Source organism: Poecilia latipinna, unplaced genomic scaffold (genome assembly GCF_001443285.1).
Source record: "Poecilia latipinna isolate Pla-1442-1.1 unplaced genomic scaffold, P_latipinna-1.0 Scaffold1041, whole genome shotgun sequence".
Classification (NCBI taxonomy): Eukaryota; Metazoa; Chordata; class Actinopteri; order Cyprinodontiformes; family Poeciliidae; genus Poecilia; species Poecilia latipinna.
In genome coordinates, this window is record NW_015113657.1 from 267,745 (window position 1) to 273,181 (window position 5,437).

Genomic DNA, 5,437 nt, shown 5'->3' on the forward strand with positions numbered 1-5,437 from the left:
TTAAAAACTGAACCACGGAGTATTTGTAGCGGGCTGGGGAGCCTCTCCCTCCTCCAAGCCACGAGTCCTCTGATTGGTTCCAGCAGTGGGAGCGCAGTGGGCTGAGGACTCTCTTCTCTCCCGGGCGCAACCTATAATAACCTTACAACTCAACCCCCCCTTCCGCCGTAACAATTTCCCTGGTCGGATTCAATTTGCTCGGTCTGCTCTGCGCACAGAGCATCAGAGGAACGGGAGCTACACATAAAAAAAAAAAAAACATTTTATGAAGTTGGTTAACAGGTGTTCATCTTGAAATTATGTCTCGCTTTCATTAAAGAATGTCGACGGTACCTAGAGATGTGAATCCCTCAGTTATAAGTTTGTTCTGACACTTTTCTGAAGAGGTAACAGTAACAGGTAAAAATCTAGTCGTGCTCTAAAAATATGTTTGTAAATGCAGGAATTCAAGTAGTTCATTTCATTTCAACTCACGCTTTTAAAACTCATTTTCGGTGGCGCTATTTCCACGCGAGGCTCGCGTTTCTTCACTGGATATCTTTTATACAACGGGAAGGGCAAAAAATACACACATAATCTTAATGCTGCACTCAAAGATTATGTACACTGCTCTGCATTTTATCAACCAAAGATCTCCGTGTTTTCCAAACACAAAAATACTTACAAAGAAAAAAAACATTTTCAAGGTACGAAACATAAAAAGTACATTTAGAAAGTTCACGACTCGTTAATTGTCTCCTTTATCTGAATTCTTGTTTATGGATGGATGAATCATGACTCAGTTCACATATTGATTATTATTATATATTGATTTCAAACCTGGACTCTACCTGCTTACTTTCTTTCTATCTTTTTATTCTCACATAAGTTGCTAATGAACATTAGAATTCCAACATACTAATATAATATACCCAAACTCCTAATCTATTATAGCTAGGCCTCATATTTTAATAAGGACAACAACAGCTTTCATTCCCATTTAATGAAACCAAGGAGGACTGTGTTCAGTTCAAGTCTGTCGGGTAAAAAATAACTAATTTGAATGCATTTGTTCAAAATATTTACAGTTTAATATCAGGTGTAATTTTAAATGTAATTGGGCATCATCTTGTTTTTTGGTCTGTTTTATTATATTTGTTCTCATTTTATAGACTTTTTACTTTTTGGCCAATGTTGACGTGATTTCTGTCTGGTCTGTGTTTTTCAAAGTTTTTTGTTTGTATGTTTGTTTTCCACCTTGTCAGCTGCTGATAGATGCACAATCACTGTCATTACAAATTAAATCTTCCCCCAGCTTAAAGGGTTTCCGATGCTCTAATAATTTCTGAAAATGTGTAAGGCAACGAAAGAAGTCTTAACACATCATGTTAGTGGAACTGTGGCACATCCTCTACAACTTCAGAAAGTTGTCCTTTGGGAACAAGTTAAATCACTGCCTTCTACAGTTCAGATTTTATTTTATTTTTTGTAAGTGAGGGTCTGGAATTTGAGTGGGTCATTTCACCACCTTTATACACTTTTATTAAGGGAGCTATTGGAGATTTGATGGTGTGTTTGGAATAATTTTCGAGTTACATTTCCCTGCATTGTCTGTGGAATCCTTTGGGACATGGAGGAGGCCACGGCTGATTCAGTGACTGCACGGTGCCTGAGTCCTGCGGATGCAAAAATAAGTCTGTTCCCTGCTGCTGTGGAGGTTTGTTTTGCTGATCAGCTCACTTTATTTCCACCTGAATATAATTTGTCCAAAATATGCTGTTTCTTAAGTTAGGTGATTCAGAGACAACTATCCAAATCTAAAGTCTGTATCATTGTTTACGTTCGATAGTAGGAGAAAACGGTATATCCAGGGAAAATACTGACACATTTAGCTATTTTTTAAAACATTTTTCTTCTTAAATTATTAAACTTTTTTTTTTTATAAACTAACACTGAGCCATACAGAAATCAGAGCATGCCATAATATTTGAGGTCTGACATAATCCTTGGCAAAACTCCAGGCCTTAAAAAGCCTACTAGACCACTGGATTGGAACCTTTTTAAAAAAGACAAAAACTACAACATTCTGGTACTTTAAACATCTGGAATGAGAACATAGATTGTGTGAAATAAGAAAAGTAGAGTTTTTGTTGTAAGAAACCAAGAGTTTTAGTTCCAAATTGTGCTGAAAACCTGCAATTGAAACCCAATGTTTATGTACACTGTACGAACGGACGCACAAGCTTTTACTAACTCACACGCATTTTGCTAATATTTGATCATACATTTGTTTATCCTTGGTCAAGCATTTTACAGTAGTTTGCTGAGATTTCTGCCCTTTCTTGGGACAGAACTGGTGTAAGTGAGTCATGTTCATAGGCGGTGGTGAAAATGGTGGACATGCACTGTTTGTGATGCACAGGGGCATAGTGCCGGATGAAGCGGTACATTTCTGACGCAAAAATAATTTTTAATTGACGTTTTCTGTATTTAAAAGCTGTTTCTGCATGTGTACATTTTGTGATTTATAACAGTGGGACTTTATGTATTAGGTGCCTTTGAGGACCCAGAGGCTCATTTTTTTCTTTTGAATCATTAAAAGGGAGCTAAACATTGAGAGGCAAAAAAGAAAACTTTCATGAGCACAAAAAAAAAAACAAAAAACAGAAGAGGGAGAAGGTTAAAGCATGCCTACAATGTTTCCACATAGAAATTATGTAGTTGTGCCTCTGCTTGTAGGCTGCCTTTCTCTCATGCCTGTTTTCCTGCTTCCCACAAAGTTTCCAGTAAATTCAGAAAAAAATAGACTCTGAAAAATCACCATGGTGGTCTTTAAACTGCTTTCTAATTAATTTAGCATTATGAATAAGGTCATTTTCATGTCGGATGTCTTGGTTTGCTTCATCAGCACCAAACAAAACACTTTTCTTTAAGGCTGTACAATGTCAGGAAGAATTGTTCTCCTACAATCTTGCAGAATACCGCAGTGGTGATGTTGTAAATATCCAGTTAATGGACTTTTCTCAAGATGCCATTCATTTTGTGAAGATCTCCCTTCCTTTGCAGCGCTCTTTTCAGGTCTCCAAGCTTTGACCTTTCTCCTCAAAATGCAATTGGTCACTATGGTTTTTCCCTTTTCTTATAGTTTCATCTGACACCAACACAATGGTCATTTGCAGGACTTTCATAAAGGTTTTTGTCCAAAATCATGCTTTCTAAGTCTCGATGATATGCCGTGTGTGTTTTTTTTTTACAGCTTCAAGGTAACTGGTCTGATCTTGAATATCCCTGCAGGACAAAAAAAGAAAAAAAATAACTGGCATTTTAAAAGGAGCATGTTTAGATTTGTAGATTTTCCAAGGAAATAATATGGTATAAAAACCCTCAAGTAAAATAAACACTTTTTTTTTTTTTTTGCTATTGCTTAAGAACCTTATTAAAATGGAAAACTACATATTGCTGACCATGCAACTCTGCTATTAGACACATCATTTCCTGATATATGGAAAAATGAACAAGTTTCAGCCAGTCCTGGGCCACCAACATGCCCTTTTGACAAGATAAAACTTTCAACATGTTCCACTGAAAATATTTCTTTGACACTGAAAGAACCAAAGGAGTGAATATGTCCTTAATGTTGTGGTAATTCACATTGTCAAGGCTGATAATGCAGTGCAATGCAAGACTTGTGATGTTTTTGATAAGAATAAGTTGGTTCCCTCTTTTAGTGAGCAGTAGGTCAACCGTGCAGTTAAAGTTGTTATGTTATTAACATTTTTCCTGCCCAGAACTCCACTTTGGTCAAAGTTCACCTCTTTATCAACACGCCACTGATTTTATCATCATTAGTATGATGTTGCATGTTTATTTTGCAACTGAATCCTTTGCAAACTATGAGACTTCTTTTTTATGAAAAAAATAAAAAATAAAAATAGGAAGGAGCAGAATGACTCATACATGTTGCAATGAGCTCTTACACATTCACATTAAAAAAATGGCTATTTTTATGAATTTGTCTGCTTTAAATATGGTCAAAGGTGGAAAGCATGAATCTTAATGTCTTGAATCTCTTATAATATCTGTTATTAAATGATAGTCATGCTATATAATTTCTAAAGGTTGCTTGTCTAGCAGCTGCTGTAGATTTGAGAATGTAAACAGCACAGCTGGTGAACAGGTGCAACCTCAAACAAAGACAAAATATCTCTTCAAAGATCAAACATTTTTACAGGCCAAATGAAAAGTCCTTTTTCATCTGCTGGCCTAATTTTAAAAATAGATTTTAGGAAATGACCATTGTCCTACAGGAGCCTCCTGTGGTTTGCATTGTATAGAGTACTAACACCTAAAACTCGTGGAAGCAGTTTTTTTTTTTTTTCTTTTTTTTTGTTCCATCTTCAAACATCAACTACATTTTCCATATAACAAGAAAATGTAATTGCTGGCTAACTGAGCCTCAAGAGCGTGTTTCCTCCCAGAATTGCCTTTGTATGAAGAAACAATGCTCAACACACACTGTGTAAACATATGTAAATATACAAGTGTCTGAGTTGAAGATCTGAGAGAAACTGGGGTCACTAGTCAGGCAGAAGGTAAGCTCTAAAACCATTATTAAAATGTACAGTATTTAAGCATGTGTGCAACACATGAACATCCTTAGATCTTGTGTCTATGTCAAGATGTCCAAGATTGTTTTGCTACTGGAAGGCAAATCTCGGCCCTGGCCCAGTATTGCATTTTACAACTTTCCTTCCAGGATTTCCCTGTTTTGCTACATCTATCTTCTCTATAACTTTAGCCAGCTTCTCAGTCCTTCCTCAGAAAAAATGTCCCCACATTATGATGCTGCTACTACCACCATCTCCCATGTTTTCCATTTGCAAAAAACAAACAAACAAAAAAAAAAACTGAACTTCACAATATATTTTAGGTTGGTGTTTTAGATACAGTGAAATTCCTGTAAAACCTAGAAGTTTGTAAATGTCATGTGACAAAATGTTGAAAAGTTTAAGTTCGGTTTCAGTTCTTGCTTATCACAAGGAAGGAAATGACTGTCCTTCTAAGTACATCTTAGACTTGCTTCAGCAATGAGGCAAAGGTTGAAGTCACGATTAATTTATATGATCAGTCGGCAAAAGGGAAACTAGTCATAAACGACTTTGACCTAATATCAGTAGCATGCTCAATTAAACAATCGTTGCTTACTGCTAAAATCTACATCTTACAGTGAAATATTCAACAGTAGTCAGAATAGCAAATATTTATATTTCTTATTTCATGTTCCTGGTTCTACATGTATAATTTTATTCCTAAATCTATTCTTGTTACCCATCCAATCTTTACATCCAGTTATATATATATATATATATATATATATATATATATATATATATATATATGTTTTTTTTTTTTATATTTTTTGTAAAACTACTTTTTATAAAAAAACCCATACTCTGCC

The 5,437-nt window shown here is 35.5% G+C and overlaps 1 long non-coding RNA gene across 1 annotated transcript in view; it reads right to left on the minus strand.

The window, feature by feature from the left end:
• Positions 1-4,151: 4,151 nt before the first annotated feature.
• Positions 4,152-5,437, minus strand: part of LOC106959046 (uncharacterized) — a 14,522-nt gene continuing 13,236 nt past the window's right edge. The window contains exons 2-3 of the long non-coding RNA XR_001427267.1: positions 4,872-4,886; positions 4,152-4,163 (exon numbers count right to left, since the gene is read on the minus strand). This is a non-coding gene — a long non-coding RNA (uncharacterized LOC106959046). The remainder of the gene's footprint in view (positions 4,164-4,871; positions 4,887-5,437) is intronic.